At 41.7% G+C, this 21,639-nt stretch overlaps 1 long non-coding RNA gene across 1 annotated transcript in view; it reads left to right on the forward strand.

Moving 5' to 3' along the window:
• LOC132391448 (uncharacterized) overlaps window positions 1–21,639 on the forward strand; it is a 91,151-nt gene that overhangs the window by 15,723 nt on the left and 53,789 nt on the right. Inside the window, exon 3 of the long non-coding RNA XR_009511211.1 lies at window positions 5,649–5,911. This is a non-coding gene — a long non-coding RNA (uncharacterized LOC132391448). The remainder of the gene's footprint in view (window positions 1–5,648; window positions 5,912–21,639) is intronic.

Below are 21,639 nucleotides of genomic sequence, written 5' to 3' on the forward strand. Positions count from 1 at the left end.
TATATGCTCTTTCTCACATCCCTATTAACCAATGACCCCATCCCCCAGTCCCTGTACTGATTGGACTTTTTTGCCTCTGACTCATCAAATGCAATGCACCGCTGGCTGAACACAACACCTCAGCCCCCATGGGTCTATTCTTTTCTATATTGCAGGTGAAGCGAGTTCAGAAATAGAAACAATGAAGAGTGTGATATATCCTCAGGTGGGCTTTAGATACTAGCAGGGAACAGGAGTGACCTAACCATAACCACAGTTACTAGAGAGAGAGGATCTTCAGCAGCAGCAAAAGAACAAATTGCTGGAGTAACTCAGTGGGTTGAGCAGCAGCTGCGGGGGGAGAGGAAGTGCAGGACATTATGGGTCAAGATCAACCCTACATCAGAAAGGATGCAGGGTTGGGACCTGAAGCATTGAAAATTCCTTCTCCCCTCTCCCCCCACCCCCACAGATGCTACTTAAATTGCTGGGATCCTCCAGAAATTTGCTTTTGCTCCAGATTCAATCATCTGTAGTCTCTTGAGTCTCCCTTTTAAAAAAATATTTTTGCCTTATGGTAACTCTAACTGAATGATACTCCTACCTGTCATGCTTATGACATGTACAGTATATGCACATTTTGATGTCATTGTGCCCTATGACCCGTTACACATTTGCATATAGTATATAAATAACCACATTGCTTTCCCATTCTAAGGATATGTGCAAATATTGGTCATAGTCATTAATATTCATTGCAATGACTATCTCTTACTATAATCATTGAGTCATACTGATATTTTTGGCAGTTTCCGATACATGCTGAGTTCCATTTAAGATTATGAGATTAGTCTTTTTATTGGGATCTCATTGCTGAGTCTCGTACTCAATCTGTGGCCTAGTGAGTCTCCTCATCCCCACTTTTCCCACATCTTCTCTCTCTCTCTCTCTCTCTCTCTCTCTCTCTCTCTCTCTCTCTCTCTCTCTCTCTCTCTCTCTCTCTCTCTCTCTCTCTCTCTCTCTCTCTCTCTCTCTCTCTCTGTCTCTCACTCTCACTCCCTCCCTCTCTCTTTCACATACACTCTCTCTGTGAAAATGCTTTTCTTCGCATCGTGACTTTGGCTCTGCTTCAATTGCTGACTCTGTTCTTTTTTCTAATTCAGGCAGTATCAAACTTAATTTGCACAAAAAATGATGATGCACAAACAGTTCTGCCAGAGAACAAACAGCAGACGAGTGGAGCTGGTACCTTAACATGGAATTAGACAATTGATGAATCATTGTGAAGTGAGAATAACATTGAAACCCTTAATTCTGCAAGGCTTCTTTTACCTAACACAAGACAGATCCCTCCGCTGCTCCATTTGAAGCCAAATGACACACAGAAGTAAACAGATACTTGTTGTCATTGCATCAGATAAAACACCCAAATAAATGCAAAGTGAAATGCGGTTTATTGCCAGAATCAGATCCTGTCAGTATTTCACATGCAGCAAAGATTAATCTCGACTCTCACATTCCCTAACTGCAGCATTTAATGTCTGCCTGCTTTCAGCACTATCTTTTCCAACTTTAATATTATTGGTATGGAAAGCATCTTCATCCTCTCCTTATAAGATATGAATGATTCACATTCCTTGTTGCACATTCCTTGGCTGTCTGAGAAACCTGAAATAAAAACAGAAAGTGCTAAAAATACTTATCATGTCAGGCAGCGCCTGTAGGGTGAACAACAAATTTAAATATTTAGGTCAATGATCCAAAGTGTACTTTAAGTTGTAGGGGAGGGGGTTGGAAAAAGCACTGAAATGTCCAAGGTAGCCCAGTTCTCTTGAAGCACTGTCAAATTAATTGATAGCTCAGAGCAATTAGCAACGGAACATACTGGATTCATGAGAAGCAAAACACAGCAGTTGCTGCAAATCCAAATAGGAAAGCTGGAAATACTCAGCAGATCAGGCAGCACCTGCAGGGAGAGAGAAATAAAACGTTGCTGTAACAGAAGCTGAAGGGCTATCTGTGGAAACTTGCACAAGCTCAAGCTGCTTGTCATTTTGTGGTATATGTGAAAAAGTCTTTGTTTCCATCTGAATGGGCCCTACCCCTCAACTCTTTCTTTATTGATATCTGCCTTGGTGCAGTGCCTGGCAATCATAAAGCAACTTAAAACTTTCATTACCATGGCATAATCTCCCACCTTGTTGACACTTCCACATGATCCATTCCCTTCCTTGGGTTCATTATGTCCATCTCAGGGATAGCATAACAGCCAATATTCATTACAAACTGACAGACTCCTTTAGCCAACCTGACAATTCCTCATCCCACTCTGCTTCAGTAGGACCCCATTCCAATTTTCCCAGTTGTATTCTGATGACAAGATGTCTTCCTGTAATGTTAACCGTGACTTCCACTTTACCACAATCGGCGAGACTCTCAACAGCAACTCCTCTATTCTGCTCTCACCTTCTCTATTCACAGCCAGAGGAAGGCTATGTTTCCCCTTCTGCCCCACCAGTTCCTGCATTCAATCATCTCCGTAACTTCTATTACCTTCAACAAGAGTCCACTTTCCATAAATTGTATGCTCCCCGCTCTTTGACCATTCCAAAGGAACCACTCATTTGATGACATTCTTGTTGGCTCACCCACCAACCATTGCCTTTTCATGTCACGTTCCTGGGCAACCATAGATGCTGCCTAAACTGTTGTGCATTTCCAATAGAATGGCATGATAATGTAACAGTTAGTGTTCCCACCTCACAGATCCAAGGAACAAGTTTTGATCCTGACCACAAGTTCTGTCTGTTCTCCTCTTGACTATTCTCCCCGTCTTTTCCAGTTGTCCCCCCCAAAACCTGAAAGAGGTTGGAACATTGATTAGCTCCTGTAAAAATACCGTACTCTTCATTCTGGGAGAATGATGAAAAGTGTGAAGTATATGCAAGCATGCTTTACAGCAAAATAAGACATGGAGCTGGTGTGATTGATTTGCTGGAAGCTGGCATTGACTTAATGGGTGGAATGGCCTCCTTCTGTGTCATAGTTATTTGCCAAAGTGATGTCCTTATACCCCTGCTTCCTGTGTACTTGCATTTTTACTCACAACTTTTTCTTCTATTTGTCAACATACACAATCTCCTTTGCTTTAATTTAAATTTTGACCTATTTACATATAATGATAAATACACTACAGAGAGGGACACAAGTAGGGTGGGAAGAGGAGGGGCAGACAGATAATGTATTTGGTTGGATTAAAAAAGATCATGTCATGTTATCATGCTGATTTGATTTGAATTTGAAGTAAGTCATGATCATCTCCATATAAGACCATAAGATGGTAAGACATAGGAGCAAAATTAGGCCATTTGGCCCATCAAGTCTGCTCCATTATTCAATCAAGGCTAATTAGTTATCACTCTCAACCTCATTCTCCTGCCTTCTCCCCGTAACCTTTGATGCCCTTACTAATCAAGAACCTATCAGCCTCCACTTTAAATATCCCCAATGACTTGGCCTCCACAGTCATCAGTGGTAATGAATTCCACAGATTCACTACTGCCTGTCTAAACAAATTCCTCCTCATCTCTGTTCCAAATGGACGTCCCTTTATTGTGAGGCTGTGTCCTCTGGTTCCAGACATCCCACTATAGGGAACATCCTCTCCTCATCAACTCTATCTAGGCCTTTCAATATTTGATAGTTTTCAATAAGAACCCTCCTGTATTCTTCTAAACTCCAGTGAGTAAAGCCCCGGGCCATCAAATGCTCCTTATACCCTTTCATTCCCAGAATCATTCTCATAAGCCTCATTTGGTCAATGCTAATCAATTCTCTCAAACTAGGGCTTTTTACATCAATTGCCAGCAAATAGCTGAAGAAGCCAGCCCTCTGAGGGGGCCCATTCTCAATCCTAGGCCAGCTACTAATAACTAAATTGGTCCAGTCGGGAAGGTCAGGAAGATAGTTGGAGTGTCACCTGAAGATCCAGAGCATGAATGTGGCAGATGGTGCTGGCAGGGAAGTTGCAGAACAGGGGTGATGAAACTTCCTGTGTTTGTGTGTCCAAATTGGTGATAATCTTATAAAATTTCTCTCGTGTGCTTAGTAATTTTGAGCAAATATTATCATTGATTAACAAATTAGTGACAATAATTCTGGACATTTTAAAGGAAGAAGGATGAGCCCTGTTAATTAATTATATGTATTTATTATTAAGATTTTTACTGCTAATTCTGTACGGTATTTCATTTAATAGCTTTCTGTAAAAACAGTGTGTCCAGCTGGTGGAATGTTTGGGTTTTGGCTAAAGATAACATCCAACTTAGGAACGTTGTGTCAGCCAATCAGGATGGTGGAACTAGGAGAAGGTTCTAGAGAGAGCTGGGTGGAGAGAAGTCTGTGATGCTTTATGGTCTTGTTGGCAGGAGCTACGGAGAGGTTTGGAGGGAAGATTGGGTTGAGATGGATTTCAAGCAAAGTTCAGAATGTGCAGTGTGCTTTCCCACTGACCGGGGGGTCCAGCACGTGAGGTAACAGGACAACTTCAAGATCAGCTCTAACTTTATGTGCACATTTGGACTGAAATGGGCCCTCTTTCTAACTAACTGATCCATAAAGATGAGATTTGTAAATATGCTTTCTTTAAAATTTTATGCAGTGTATGATCTGTTATTTTGTGCTGACCAACAATCATGTATGGGCATTAACTCAAATCAGGGTTCCTCTAATCTGAACATCACGGCATTCCTGTGTGGCTGAACGCCAAACTATATTGACAGTAGCCATATATAGTTTATGAAAGGTGGCTTTCTCACCACTGAGTCCTGTGGCTGTTAGCAGAGCTGGCTAACAAGCCAAGTTTGCAAATGAGCCCAGTGAGGCAGTTGCCATTATATCTGTGCACATGGGGAATGAGAGCGGACCTGAACTGTAAGCTCTGTGGTCAAAAGGGGACACTAGCTCATATACTGTCCGGGTGTAAAACTGCTCTAATTCAAGGACGGTATAGGTGACACCATGATAAAGTGCTGCTGGCTCTTGCTGACGCACTAGAGTGAGGGAGATGCAAGAAGAGGACAACTGGCACAGATTTGAGGAAGGTCATCACCTTCATCAAAGAGGGAGCCAGGCCTTTCATAACCAAACAACAAAAGCCAAATCTGCTGCTAACAGCCAGGTCCTGGGAGATGAGGGTCGATGTGGGAAGGTGGCTGTAGTTCCCGGAGGTGGTGCACACAACCCTCCACCCGGACATTGTATTGTGGTCAACTGATGACCAGAAAATAATTCAGGTTGAGCTGATGGTGCCGTGGGAGGAGGGATGGGAAGAGGCCCACGAGAGAAAGGCCTTGATGTACCAGCCCTTAGTGCAGACAAGGGATGGCAGGCATGGTTGTTCCCAGTGGAGATCGGCAATCAATGGAAGATATTTGAATGAAGTGTGGCAGAAAAGTGTACTGGAGTAGAAAGCCGCACTGTCCCCGATGGCAGGGACTTCAGAGGAACCTTCTTCAAGCATGTGAGATTATATTACAGAATATGCTTCCTGTATGGATCAAGCAGACAATCCTGTTGGTTATCAGACACACCACTGAATTGGGTCCAAATATACCATGACACTGGATACATGCACTCTGAATTCATTTTGTCTTCAATTATGTTGGCAGATACCTTCGAACTCAGACTCAAGATGGTGAAGTCTGGTTGGTCTTTGAGATGGATGAAGACAAAAGAGGTACATCAATGAGGAAACTCCATTGAAGTGCTCCTCATCTGGAATCTAGTAGGCCTCAAAACACAAGTGTGCTCCTGATACAGAAGAAGTTGATTTCCTGAAGCTCTCCAGGACTCCAGACTCATAATTTGTCAGCCATGTGACAGAGCTGCCAATCCTTACCTTTGCTGGAACTACAGAAATTACACATTGCAGGTAGTAAATGGCTAATGCCTTAAATTTGCTCAAAGGCATGTAAAGAGGAAAGTCAGATCATATGTTTTCGCTTGCAAGTCATATGTATCCAAATAATTCTGAGTATTTAACTTGAAATAAAAGTACCAAATGTCAAATATACTCAACTGGTTAGGCAGTATCAATGGAGGGAGAATTAGTGTCATTGTCTCAGGTCAATGATCTCTCATCAGAACTATGTCCTGGACTGTTTTGCCCATGGAGCTCAGGGTCGTTTGTTTTCAACTTCCAACTCTCAGGGTCATTCTAACTGCTACTGATCTCCGCCATGTCCCAGCTTGTGCTCACCACCATATTAGAGGAGTCACCCAAACTCCAAGCCAAGGAATAAAGTCTATCTACTTTAGACAGAAAGGAAATGGGAATCAAACTTCTCTGAATATAAACCCTCTTGAGAACACACTCGTATTCTTTCTGTGGTTTTCTTTTAGGGTCTCCATAGTGCTATAGGACAAAGAACTCTTACAGGTACAATGCTTCACCAACATGAGAACTCAGTTGGTAAGACAGCATCTATGGACACTGTTAGCATTTTGGAATGAGACCATTCATCAGGACTATGAAGCGTCTCAGCCTGAATTGATGACTGTTCATTCCTCTCCATAGATGCTGCCTGGCCTGCTGTGTTCCTCCAGCATTTTGTTTGTGTTGCTCACTATTCTTCACCATTCTGTTCAAGTTCCCCTGGCCCCTGGGTGCACTGTCTCATTCAGCTCCCAGCATTAGAGCAGTTATTCATTCATTGGAAAAACGAACCTGTGGCTCTAAGTGCTGCTGGTACATTGCTGTTTCTTTAAATGTTACCTGGGAGGTTTGTCTTTGCTGTTTTACTGTAATGTGCAATGCTAACAAGTAACACTGGACTGGAACCCACAATATCAGTTTCAGCTCCGCATTGTGCAGGGAAACCTGATCTTGTGTCCTGTGAGGCTTTCCCTTGCAGTTCCCATTCTTTACACAGTTTTCGCAAACAGGTGTTACAAAATTCTGCTTCAAGGTCAGGAAAAAATGGCATGGAACATTTTCTAAGCCAGCACATCTTGATGTGATTCAGAAAAAAACTTCCTGTGTAGAAAGTAAATTGTCAGCAAGTGCAAAGTGAACAAATCCTATCCTACTGGAAATTTGAAAGCACCTGTGAATAAGGAGCTCTTGTGTTATTTCTGTGAGTTTTAACCAACCCGCTCAATAGCTCTTGCTCTCCCACCTTGCTGTTAAAGAGGTTTTGTGAAACCAGGAACACAGTGTTTGGCACATTAAACTTTCAAAATATCACTCCTCTGAGCAATTGCTGTACTCTATGTCATTGGGCAAACTGCATCTTCTAGGGTGGTTATAATAACATTGAATTTAACTTAGTTTCAGCCCGCAAATGTTGCTCTGCTTCCAGTACCAACATATCATTCCCATTAACTCACGAATCCTAATCCCGTGTCTGGAATATGGGAGGAAGCTGGAACACCTGGAAGAAACTCATGTAGTCATGTACAAGCATTTACAGCCTGTTGCAGGAATTGAACCCTGATCTTACGGCAGGCGTTGTAAAAGCATTATGCTAACCGGTACACTATCATGCTGCCCCTTTGCCATTTTGAACCTGCTGTGTAGGGGTGTGCAGAATGTGTGGCAATGACCTGCATTCCCCGTACCTCCTCCTCTCCTCTCATAATCATTAGGAGAAGTTATGGTAATTGGTTTACACATACTGTCTCAGTAAGATTAAAGAAGCACACACGTGACTCTCCAAAAGCAGTCACACCCTCCTTGGTTAAAAGATGGCATTTATCATTGCAAACATGGACTCAAACAACATTTTGTGATCAGAGCTTTATTAGTGCGACACAGAGCAGTCAGTATCAAAGATTCAGTCTGCCTATTCAGTTAATATTTATTTTCATAATTCCTTACAACGTAACAGAACATTCAAGTCATTGAGTCTGTTCTGGCTTTCATCCGTCTGGTTTCCCCCCCTGTCTGACATGCATACCACTTCCACTCTAGTTCTCCTACCATCAGCTCTTTAGTCCTCAGCTCTGCAAGGCCTTCCTTAAACATTTCTTTTGTACTTTGCTTTTCCCCTGAAAACGCTTCTTGAAACCCATTTCTCTGGCAAAGCTTTTGCCTCAATGTCAAATTGCCAAGTGCTTTGTGTCAACAATACTCCATGTCCAGCAGCAGAGTGGGAAGTACGCAAGACTTCAGGTCTAGGAGCAGAAGAAGACCATTTGTCCTCTCCTGACCAGTTCACCATTTAATAAGGTCTGCTACTTCAATGCACCTTCACTACATTAGCCCCACCTTTCTGAAATCTAATAAAAACACGTGTTTGCAAAAACCTTGATAACTAAATCTGGAAAATGGGATGTGATTTTACAATTTTTTAAATTAACCTTAAAAGTGGACCCTCTTTTGCTAAACAAAGTTATTAAGCAAGTTTTACTTTATTGTTGACCAAACTGAAAAATAAAAAGTGCTAATGATTCAATCTATTGCGAGCAGAGTCAATGGAGACATTTGCTTCACGATGTTCAGCAGATCAAGTGCAGCTAAATGTCACCTGATTCTGCCGAGTGAGGAGCACGTCATTGCCAAATTAACAGATATGTAAGTCTGTCAGTGTTAAGTACTTAATGCAGTATTCGAGGCTGGGTCTGAATTAACTGGGGCTTTCTTAAGTACAATATGAAGGGATTAACATGATCTACACTTTGAAATGCTTTGACTAAACTAACTTGAGGGGTGTGGTAGATGCAGGGGATGAGGTCACCTGCAGAAACTGACTGCAGAGGTTTTCTACATGAAACAACCTGAAGTAAATGACATGGTTTAGGATTTATCTGCTTACAACTACACCAGATCCACACAGAAATGGAAACTGCACAACTGTAACTCATAGAAAATGTGAAGAATGGAAATGTGCCAATTTTAAAGTAATATATACTGTATATATGACCATAGTGATTTCAACTGGTGCAGAGTATCCACCTCCGGGAAATTTTACTGAACATACAGTCAGAAATAGATTACCAATATTATATGGAATAAATAATAATTCAATAACCTTGGTACACCAGTGAGTTTCTTGATAGAAAATTAATCAACCCTCCCCCTTCCTACATTCCCCAGTTAAATAGTTCCAGCTGAGACATATTTGTTTGCTCGATTCCTAGTCTTCTGTTAAAACCGGGAATATTATTTGCCACTAATTCCCCATTTCTCCTGTTTGCAAACCAGAAAGCAATTTGTGGCTTACAGCTGGCTACCAGTGACTAAATTCAGCCATTCATGCTAATGTGCTAATAGTAATAAGACCCCAGGCTCTTGCCCCAGATCCTGAGGAGAAGAACCATCTTTACCATGCTGTAAATCAAATTCACTTTTTTTTTCCTGTAGCGTGTCAAGTTTCTTGAGCCTTGTCAGAGTTGCATGATCCCGGCAGGTGAAAAAGTATTTAGTTGCACCTCAACACATACAAACAAGCTGGATGAATTCACCAGTTCGGACAGCATCCATCGAAAGGAGCAGTCAACGTTTCGGGCCGAGACCCTTCGTCACGACTGACAAAGAGTCTCGGCCGGAAACGTTGACTGTTCCTTTCAACGGATGCTACCCAACCTGGTGAGCTCATCCAGCTTGTTTGTACGTGTTGATTTGACCACAGCATCTGCAGTGTACTCAGTGTTTAATTGTACCTCGACTTGACCCTTACAGAAGTTTTATGAAGTTGGAGGTGGGGGTGGGGTGATTGAGTCATTTATCCTATCACACCCAAACGCTCTATTATAAGATATTTTATACGCAGATACCTCACGGAATAGGCTATTCTGGCCACTCAAGCCATGCGTCAGCCTGATTTAATAATGACCTAATCACGGGACATTTTGCAATGAGCTATTAGTCCACCTACCAGGTGGACTATGGGAGGAAACTGGAGCACCTGGAGAAAACCCACGCATTCCACAGGAGGGACGTACATAGACAACTTACAGAAGAGGCTAGGTTTGAACTCTGAACTCGTGATGCCCTAAGCTGTAATAGCAACATGCTAACTGCTGTGTTGCTATGTGCCTCTTTTAGCTATAGCATTTATGTGAGTGCTCTAACTCATTTTCAGTTCAGTAGTAATCCCAGGACTCAAGGGAAGTCTCTATAATGGTAATGTCATGGGATGGCAAACGTACGTAGTCACCCACCTGGCTTTTATGGAGATAGGCATTGTTTGGAAGCTCACTTCACTCAGGTGGGACCCTTGTGTACAGGTCATTGGTAAGTGACACCTCTAGCACAGTTGTTGAAACCATTCGTTATTTTGCCGATGATTGAGGCTAAAGCGATTGAGCAATAATTAGACTGACTGGATCTTTTCCACTTTTTGCGCTTGGACAAGCCTGAGCAAATTTCCACATTGTGGGGAAAATTTTAGTATTCTACCTGGACTGGTATCGATTGGATAGAGAACGCAGTTAGTTCAAGAACACATGTCTTCACACTATAGTCAGAACCTAATCTGGTCCTATAGCCTTTGCCGTGCCTAACATTTTCAAATGGAGAAGTTCAAATTACTGAAGATCTCAGTAAGCAGCAATTCTGGCCTTCCTGCTAAAGATAGCTGTAAATGTTTCATCCTTGACTTTAGTACTCATGTTCTGGGCTCGGCTATCATCATAAACAGCAACGTGCTGGGAGCCTTGTCCACTCATTCGCTGTTTAGTTGTCCACCACTGTTCTCAATTGGATATGGTGGGACTGATTCAGAATAAGGTGACAAAGATTCTTATTTCACAGTAAGAGTACAGTGCCAATCATAAAAAATATTATAAGTCACAACAATAAATATATGGTGCAAAAGGTGAATAATGAGTTAATGTTGAAGGATTCATGGACTATTCAGAAATCTGATGGTGGAGGGGAAAAAGCTGTTCTTAAATCATTGAGTGTGGGTCTTCAGGCTCCCGTCCCTCCTTCCTGAAGGTATTAATGAGAAGAGGGCATGTCCTGGATAGTGAGGGCCTTTTTTGATGGATACCACCTTCTTGAAGCACCTCCTCTTGAAGATGTCCTCAATGTCAGGGAGGGTTGGGCTGATAATGGTACTGACTGAAAAGGCAGCACTGGAGGCCAGGGCTGGACCCTCATCACTGGCGCGCAGCTCTACTCGCTGTACCACTGTGCTAAATTGATTGCACGTTGCTTTTACTCTTCAGTGTTCATGTAATCCAGTGTTCCTTAAGGTTGACATAGCCAGAGGGTTTGGGGTAATAGTGGGGATAAGCTCCCACTAACTATTAAATGCCCCCAATGGTAAGCTCCTCAAAGAGCCTCTGACAATCAAATCCAGCTTCTGGCCTTCCCATGTGGCTTAGCTACTAAGCCCGGTGGTATCATTTTTACTGACAGGAGAAAGGGGCAAAGGTGGGTTACTGGCACCTTATAACCAGTCACTTCAGGCAGAATTAATTAACCAAACATAGAATGCTTAATTAAACAATATAGTTATGATATTACTCAAATATTACTGATATATTAAATTCACTTACCACTTGCTTCAAACCAAGTCTACAGTTATTTCCTCCGAGATGGCCATGCCTGTTGATGGTGATGCTATTTAAGCCAGTCGTGGTGATGGATATTGAAGTCTCCGCTCAGAATGTACTAACCCTACTACTCAGTCCCTCATCCTCATCTTCAGTACACCTATTGCTGCTCCCTGTTGATGCACCCTTCGTCACTGAACCTGGCCTAGTCTTGATTGTAATAGTGCAGTGAGAGATGTGAGGTTGACCTTCTCAGCTGAGGGAGAATGGTAGGTAGGGACCGGATAATCTTGAAGATTCTGTCACTGTGTGCTCTTGGAGGACAGGATCCAGGTGTGGAGGAACGGCAGGCTTTCTCTGACACTGGCACTGTCTCATCCTGCGGACGGCAGGTTCACGACTCGACCCGGGAATGGAGAAGCAGCAGGTTCTCCAGGAGGAGATGGAAGCAAGGGGTTACACATTGGAATACCAACGGTGCCTCAATGGAGCAACTGAGTGGCACAGTGAGACAAATCATTCTCTCCAACACAATGATCCCGGTAATTAATTTGGCCTGATTAAGCCCGAAGCACAAGGGCTTAATGGCTCTGCTAAAGATACTGATTAGTAAACAAAGGTGCTCAGAAACCCTTGGAGCTCAACACTCTATGGCAAGGCACAGAGGCCTGCAGGGCTCATGACGGGTTCTCAAGCTGCTTCCTCCCAAGCATATATGAGGGTACTGCCACCTTATTCAAGTCTGTCCCACCAGTTGGCAGGAGGTATTGTGAGAGTGAAGTGTGGGAATTTGGCTGTGAGCTATGATTTTTGTTGATAATGCCAGGCTATTAATTGACCATTTCAGAATTTTCAAAATTCCACATCATTTAATTAACTGAACCTATTCTGCCCAGTTAGCATAGTGGGATTTGGAAAGCTTCTGGATGGTCTTACTAACCACTAGATTACCACAACAGTAATGTAATATCCACACTATTGCTCACACCAGGCTACTCGACAGCTACATTCAAGAGATTGTTATCCCAAAATATACTAGCCTGAATATTTTCTGCTAAATCCTGTACTCATGAAGGTTTTGAGCTAACATTTCTCCCATTTCTTTAGCTATTGTGAAACATAGTTAAACATTTGCTTTACAATGATCTTATGGAAGAACGTGCTATTAAAGATTAATTAGGAAGCATATCTGTTCACATATTATTTACAAAACCCTGCAGGACCTTTTCCGTAAATGACAATTAGTAGATTAATGAGATTACAGTGTCTCCCAGTTTTCGTGACAATGCTCTTTCATTATATCTCCGATTAGGGAACATGTAGAGATCCCAGTGGGGCTGAAAGTAAGCTGAAGCATTGCACTGCAGAAGAACAGGAAGGGGAAATACATTCAGTCATCCAAAATAACTTGACTATTTATTTACAACAGACAAATGAGCTGATTTGTTCTAAGGAATTACGCCTCTGTGTCTTTTCACTTTGGCTTACTGAGCTTAATGAGGCAACCAAGCCAATTATTGGGAGTCCAATTTATGACTGAGAATGTTGCAGGTTCTTACAATGTCATATTTTGTAATGTGATTCCCTCCCTTCCATCAAGAAGTTTTCTTACGGTTGAAAGGATCTTAAGGCAAGGTGTTTCATATGATTTTTGAATGACTAAGAAAAAGATCACTTTGAATTAATTGCCATATTTATTACCATGTATATGAGCCATTATAGCTCCAGCGATGGTCCCTTCTCTTTACATCAACTGAACTGGCAGTGAACTCTTGGGTTCTTGGACAAAGAACTGGGAAAACCAGATAGAGTTTGATCCACTTATCAAAGTTGTAAAGCTGATGTGGGTAAATGTCAAATGATCAAAAACTAAGGGTCAGCTGTGATGCATACAATATGACACTTGCTGTCTCTCACATAGGGAAGAAGGTAGGTTCAAGAAGACGCCAGTCTCCGTGGCCCTGTACCATGATGTGGAAAAAAAGCAAATAAAAAATGTTAAATGTTTTCTCAAACATGAGAAAATTTGCAGATGCTGGAAATCCAAGCAAATCACACAAAATGCTGAAGGAACTCAGCAGGCCAAGCGGCATCTATAGAGAAGAGTCCACTCCACATGTCAGGCTGAGACCCTTTGGCAGAACTGAAGAAAAAAAGCTGAGGGGTAGATTTAAAAGGCGGGGAGGGGGGTGATGGTGGTAGGGAGATAGCAAGATGACAGGTGAAACTGGGGGGGGGGGAACGGTCCCTCCCCCTCCTCCTTTCACCTAACACCTTGTGTTTCTCTCTCCTCTCCCCTCACCTTTAAAATCTACGTTTAATATTCTTCTACATTTTTGCTGCTGATAAAGCTACTTAAAACATCCAACTAACTGTCCTTCGTGATGTCTGCATCACTCATGCCTGCTAACAGCACTATCAAAGCAAAAGTCAGTAAATATAAATGGGATAATTTCAGTAGTCTGAAAATCATGGGGAGGCTCTCCAAAATACATGATTTCACAGTATAATTACAGCAAAAGCATCTTGGGATGTTACAACATTCTGTAGAAATGCAAGTAAGATTAGAAAGCCAATCTTAGGTAATCTAACCCCAATAAATTAACTGTGTTCCTGTGGTCTAATAATTAACTCTAATGAATTTGATTCCACTGCTCTGAGGCAGAACTAATTTCTGTGTTGAGTGCTTTGTACATTAAGAACTTTTTGACTCCACCAGTAGTGCTGATAGGAATATCATCCTTTTCTGTTTTTGGGAGAAGTATTCAGTTTAATTAGCTTCCCTTTCCCACACAACATAACATTTTAAACATGGTTGAAAGTTGAACGTTAGCCAAAACATGGGGAGAGCTTCCCTGCTGTTGTGCAGCAGCTTCGATTGAATTATCTGATAAAGGGCAGTGTGGCACACCTTCAACACTGCGCTGAGGTGCCAGGCTAAATTCCATGTTTTGTAGTGCCACTGCCTCCTGGCTCAGAGATGTCTGCTTTCAACTAGAGAGCAGGAAGCGGTGAAAGAAATGCACAGAACTTTAAAGAATAATTCTTAGCTGGTTGCCCTGGCAGACCTTTGTACCGAATACCTTTAAGCCAGGCACTGCTGAAAATATTTATGTCTGCTAAGCCAGTCATGGATCAGTTATAGTACTGTCTGAGCCATGCTGGTGATGCAATTGTTCCAGTCTAAACTATTCTTACAAACCAGCAGATTTCCATTAGAATATATCAGCAATGAAAGCGGGTCTGCTTTCAATAATGGGATTATTCTTTCATTTGGTTGATTTGTATACCATTCTACAAACTGCTGTCCTCAATCTCAAAATGAGTTCTCATGGTTCCACTAAGACTGTCACCTCCCAAAACAGCATTGTCTTGGAACCAAATCAAAGACTTCCTGCAACTTACTGAGGTAGTGGTCCAGCACCTTCTGAGGCAAGCTATAACTGACCAGATGGCTCATCCTGTCAGTGTATTATCTCCATTTGCTAGAATTTTGAATTGATAACAACATTGCATCTGTGTCAGGCCAGCTGGACTGTCCTGAATATTGGATTGAATGAAATTTCAGGAAAGACTTAATGGTTGGTTTTATGACATCAAAACATTAAACTAGTTCAAAGGAAGATGCAGGAGTCTGAAATGTGAGTCTAACTTCGTGCTTTACTTTAGGTGAGGAACGCACGTATCATGTGGTAGAATCATGACATATATAATTCACGTATCTATGCATATAACTTGTAATGAATTACTTAAACAAACAAGGCTACTTAATCAACCTATATATATATATATACAAGATTACTGAAATATTACTAAAACATTAAATACTCAACTATCCTCCCTGCTTAGCTACAATCTCAAACTAAGTAGAGAATTTATCAACTATATACACATATATATAATATATACACTATATATATAATACTATTATTGTCTATTGTCTATATATAGACATCCATGGCATAGTAAATTTTAAATTGTCCCAGTCAGGCCTAAAGATAGATTTAATTGTTGTGGAAGATTTCTTGCTCTTGTGGGATAACATCTTTTCTTTTTTTTTGTAATTTATTTTTTTATTGAAATTCATCAAACAAACATTTCCATAAGATGTATTTCAGACATTGTACATATATATCATGTAATCATATATATCACAAATTTCCGCAAAGTATTTATCTGAGGTATACACTTATAGAAAAGAGTGGAAAGAAAAAACAAGCAAAAGGGAAGAACTATGTACAAGTATAGTAGTGATCATTTTTTTTTACAACAGATTCATTGATTTGTGAGAATAAAATCAGGCCTATGAGGCATTATGTAGTTAAACCATTTTTCCCAGTATGAATCAAATTGTTCCAGCTTATGATTAACAAATGCTGTTATCTTCTCCATTTTGTAAATGTCCATTGTAATTTCCATCCATGTATTTAAAGTTGGGCTCTCCTGTGATAACCATTTCCTAGTAAGCGTCTTTTTACCAGTCACCAACAGTATATTCATTAAATATTTATCTCTTTTCAAACATTCTTGAGGTATATATCCAAAATATATGGTCTTGCTCTCCAAGGGTATTTCACATTTAAAGATGTCTTGTAGGGTATTGTGTATCCCCCTCCAATAGTTTTTGATAACAGGGCAGTCCCAAAAAATATGATAATGATTTGCGTTTTGATTTCCACAATTTCTCCAGCAAACAGGGAGGTTACTATCATAATGGGATTTCTGAGAGGGTGTGGTAAAATACCTTATCAAGTTTTTCCATCCAAACTCTCTCCATTTCTGTGAATTGGTACACTTCCATTGATGCCTCCATATTATTGTCCATTGTTCCTCAGCTATAATTATCCCTCCTTCCTTCTCCCATTTTGTTTTAATGTAAGAAGTCGAATGTGTTTTAAGATTCGACAACCCCTTATATATGCTTGAAATGATTCTACTACCATTATCTGAATTATATACTTTTCTAAAGAGCTCTATTAAGCATGTATTTGCCTTGGTTACATTTTTAAGCGTCTTATTAATATATTGTCGCATCTGTAAATACCGATAAAAATTTTGTTTTTCTAATAAGTATTTCTCTTTAAGCATTTCAAAACTGAACAGTGTTCCTTCTTTCATTATGTTGCAAAGAACTGTTATTCCTTTAGCTGTCCAGTCCTGAAATCTAGCATCCAATTTATTTGGTGTAAAATCAGAGTCATATGCACACCATTTAAGAATTGCAATATCTCCCTCTAGATTATATTCTTTTATAGTAGTTTTCCATATTTTAAGAGTCAATTTCACCAATGGGTTATCAATAGTATTTATGTACCTTTGCAGGTTGTTATCAGCCAAAATTGCTTGTATGGGGATAACATCTTTTCTGACAAGGGATTTCATTCAGCCTGGCAGGGGAGGCTTGTGGCTGTGAAACAATCTCAGGCTCTGGGGCCTCCTCTATGGTGGTTGAAGGAGTTGACTCTGGGACTGCAGGAAGTTGTTCTGACAGCTCTGGGCACTTCTCTTCTTTAACAATGGACTCTGCTCTCCCCAACTGATCAACGTGTCATCTCCAGATGATATCTGATACAATGTCCATTGTGCAAGAAAGAAGTCCAGTTCTCTCCTTAATCTTTCCGAGTACCCACTTTTGATCACCTCTGTAGTCCCTCACCAAGACTGCTTATCCAGGGGTAAAAAATCGGACCTTTTTGTTTGAGGACCCTTGAAGGTGTCTCAGCTGTGTGTCCTGAGACTAGGTTTGAGGAGATCCAAGCATGAACACAAGGGACAACCTAGAACAGCATGGCTGGTGAAATATTGGTTATGGAGTGTGCTGCATTACAATATACAAGGAGGAGATTAGTGAGCTTCTGATTCAGTGTGTGTTCTGCTGCCATTGCTTGCAGTGACTTTTGACTCTGGATAAACTTTTCTGCTAAAATGTTTCTAGCTGGGTAGTATGGTACAGATGTAATATGTCTTATTCCATTCATTTTTAGGGTTGACTGAAACTGTTCCCCACTAACTGTGGTCCATTGTCTTGTAATTGCGTCCTCCAAGAAACAGAGCCCATCTCTGCATTGGCCCTGTTACTGTTAGTGGAACACCCTTCTGTGGATTGAAAATGGACACCAATGGTTGATGATCAGTAATGAGGTAAACTGTCTCCCAAACAAGACTCGAGGCCTCTCTGTCAATCTGTGTGTATTTTTTTCTCTCTCTGCAACATGATGCAAAGGCGATGGGGCATTCACTTCCATCACTCACAACGTGACATGACTGCACCCATGCCATAAGACGAAGCATCACAAGCAAGGTTTGCTGGCTGACGTGGATCATAATGTGTGAGAACACTGTCTGATATTACCATTTCACTTACTGCTACCCTGCACTGCTTTGTCCATTGCCATTTGTTCCCGATCTGCAGTAATGAGCCAAGGGGTTGAGGACAGAAGCTAGGTTTGTCAGGAACTTGTTATAGCAGTTGACAGATCTTTGACACATCCTTTGGACTTTGAGCATTCAATACTGCTTGAATTCTCACTTGCACACTTGTGTAATCCTTCTGCATCAAAATTATGACATCACGTGTGTGATGTTTGCTTTAAAGTATTCACACTTGTTGCGTCATACTCAGAGCACATAAACTTCTAATCTTTTTCACACTGTCTTCAACTTTTGGAGTTGTTTCTTGTCATCCTTACTGGTAACAATGTCATCCAGGTAACACTGTGAACCTGGGCAGCCTTGCAGCACCTGGTCCATAGCTTTCTGCCAGAGTGCAGGTGCAGGTGCTACTCCAAAATTAAGCATGTTATGGTGATAAAGCCCGTTGTGAGTTTTTATGGTGAGAAATACTTTGGACTCTTCTTCCATCTCGATGAGGAGGTAGGCCTCAGCCAAGTCCACTTTGCTGGTGCTTTCTTCAGAAAGGTTTGCAGAGCTATCCTGGATCCTGGGCAGAGAGTATTTATTGATCTGGATTGATGTCACACTGAAGTGACAGACCCATTCTTCTTGGTGACTAGGACCTCTGGTGTTGCCCATGGGCTCAACCTCAATCTTGGAAAGAATCCTTTCAGCCTCCATGCAATCTAGATGACTGGCTAATTATCACGGATAGTGCAAGGAATCGGACAGGCTTTGCAAAACTTGGGTGTAGCATTTTCATTTAACATTATTTTCCCCTTGCTATTTTTGAGTTTTCCAATGCCATTCTTGAACACTGCTGTGGCATCACCTGGTGTCTTTCTTAATTTGCTTTCAGTTGGTATCATTGCATGCCCATTGCAAGGGATGTTGCATGGAATTTGTGGATGGATCAATTTGTAGTTGTCTCTAACAATCATGATCCCATATGCTGGTCCTTCTGTTTTTACCACATGCAAGCTCAATGTGACTTATCTGTTGCTGTATTTCACAATTACGAATGCCATTCCCACAGGAGTTATCTTTCCTCCAGCATAAGTTCTTAGTTAAATATCTACAGGCTTTGTTGTAGTATCTTTGAAATGCTGCTCAAGCACATTTGTGGAATATCTGAAACGGTTGAAACAGTGCCCAATTCTATTTGAATTAATTTGCCATTAACTTCTGGATGGCCCACCTGGGGGAAGCAACAGTGGCCGTGCCTCTGGTACAGATTCTGGGCCTGTGGTTCAAAAGGGTAGGGAAAGGAAGAAGATGGCAGCAGTGATAGGGGACTCTATAGCTAGGGGGTCAGACAGGTGATTCTGTGGATGCAGGAAAGAAGCATGGATGGCAGTTTGCCTCCCAGGTGCCAGGGTCTGGAATGTTTCTGATAGCATCCACTATATCCTGAAGTGGGAGGGAGAACAGCCAGAGGTTGTGGTACATATTGGAACCAACGACATAGGCAGGAAAAGGGAGGAGGTCCTGAAAGCAGACTACAGGGAGTTAGGAAGGAAGTTGAGAAGCAGGACCACAGAGGTAGTCATCTCGGGAGTACTGCCTGTGCCAGGTGACAGTGAGTATAGGAATAGAGTAAGGTGGAGGATAAATATGTGGCTGAGGGATTGGAGCAAGGGGCAGGGATTCAGATTTCTGGAGCATTGGGACATCTTTTGGGGCAGGAATAACCTGTACAAAAAGGACAGGTTGCACTTGAATACCAGGGGGACCAATATCCTGGCGGGGAGGTTTGCTAAGGTTATTGGGTAGAGTTTAAACTAGAATTGTTGAGGGGGTGGGAACCAAACTGAAGAGATGGAGGAAAGGGCGGCTGGCTCGCAGCGAGAGGGAGAATAGGCGGGTGATAGAGAAGGGACGTGCTCAGACTGATGGTTTGAGATGAGTCTATTTTAATTCAAGGAGTATTATGAACAAAGCAGATGAGCTTAGAGCATGGATCAGTACTTGGAGCTATGTGTTATGGCCATTACAGGGATTTGGATGGGTCAGGGGCAGGAATGGTTACTTAGAGTGCCAGGCTTTAGATGTTTCAGAAAGAAGGGGAAGGGAGGCAAAGGAGGTGGGGGTGGGGCACTGTTGATCAGAGAGAGCGTCACAGCTGCTGTAAAGGAGGAAGTCATGGAGGGATTGTCTACGGAGTCTCTGAGGGTGGAAGTTAGGAACAGGAAGGGTCAATAACTCTACTGGGTGATTTTTATAGACCACCCAATAGTAACAGGGACATTGAGGAGCAGATAGGGAGACAGATTCTGGAAAGGTGTAATAATAACAGGGTTATAGTGGTGGGAGATTTTAATTTCCCAAATATTAATTGGCATCTACCTAGAGCAAGGGGTTTAGATGGGTTGGAGTATGTTAGGTGTTTTCAAGAAGGTTTCTTGACATAATATGTAGATAAGTCTACAAGAGGAGAGGTCTCTGCTTGATCTGGTATTGGGAAATGAATCTGGTCAGGCGTCAGATCTCTCTATGGGAGAGCATTTTGGAGATAGTGATCACAATTCTGTCTCCTTTACCATAGCACTGAAGAGGGATAAGAACAGCCAAGTTAGGAAAGCGTTTAATTGGAGTAAGGGGAAATATGAAGCCATCCGGCAGGAACTTCGAAACATAAATTGGGAACAGATGTTCTCAGGGAAATATATGGAAGAAATATGGCAAATGTTCAGGGGATATTTGTGTGGAGTTCTGCATAGGTATGTTCCAATGGGACAAGGAAAGGATGGTAAGGTAGAGGAACCATGGTATATAAAAGCCTGTTGAAAATCTAGTTAAGAAGAGAAGCTTATGAAAGGTTCAAAAAACTAGGTAATGATAGAGATCTAGAAAATTATAAGGCCAGCAGGAAGGAATTTAAGAATGAAATTAGGAGAGCCAGAAGGGGCCTTGAGAAGGCCTTGGTGGACAGGATTAAGGAAAACCCCAAGGCATTCTACAAGTGTCAATACCTCCAGTTGAACTCTGTCTTTTTGTGTATTTCCCCCCAGCTGTCAGTCTGTGGTTTTGTATTACCATGTGCTCCTGCTCTACTCCGGCCCTTGTATCACTGAATACTCTGTCTCTCATCTGTTTCTCATTATAACCTGTAATTGCTGCCACCTGTGTCTCATTGAGCTCCACCTATCATCTGCCTCTCTGTTTATTGCTCAGTGTATTTCAGTCCTGTGTTTTCACCTGTTTGTTGTCAGAGTGTGCCAGTGAATTTTTCTGATTCTGTCTAGCATTTATATTGTTACTCTGTCTGATTCTGAATTTTGGATTTCTCTAGATGTTTTGATCTCTGTCTGAACTTTGATGCTGACTTTGATTGTACCTTGGGATTTATTACTCAATTAATATCACTATGTGCACAGTACTGGGTCTGTTATTGGATCCCTGCTCCAGTGCCCTGAAACAAGTATGTGAAGAGCAAGAGGATAAGATGTGAGAAAATAGGAACAATCAAATGTGACATTTGAAAAGCGTGCATGGAACTGGAGGAAATAGCAGAGGTACTTAGTGAGTGCCTTGCTTTAGTATTCACTGTGGAAAAGGATCCTGATGATTGTAGGGATGACTTACAGTGAACTGAAAAGCTTATGCATGCAGATATTAAGAAAGAGGATGTGCTGGAACTTTTGGAAAGCATCAAGTTGGATAAGTCACTGGGACTGGATGAGTTGTACCACAGGCTACTGTGGGAGATGAGGGAAGAGATTGCTGAGCCTCTGGTGTTGATTTTTGCATCATCAATGGGGA

Source organism: Hypanus sabinus, chromosome 3, assembly GCF_030144855.1.
Source record: "Hypanus sabinus isolate sHypSab1 chromosome 3, sHypSab1.hap1, whole genome shotgun sequence".
Lineage (NCBI taxonomy): Eukaryota > Metazoa > Chordata > Chondrichthyes > Myliobatiformes > Dasyatidae > Hypanus > Hypanus sabinus.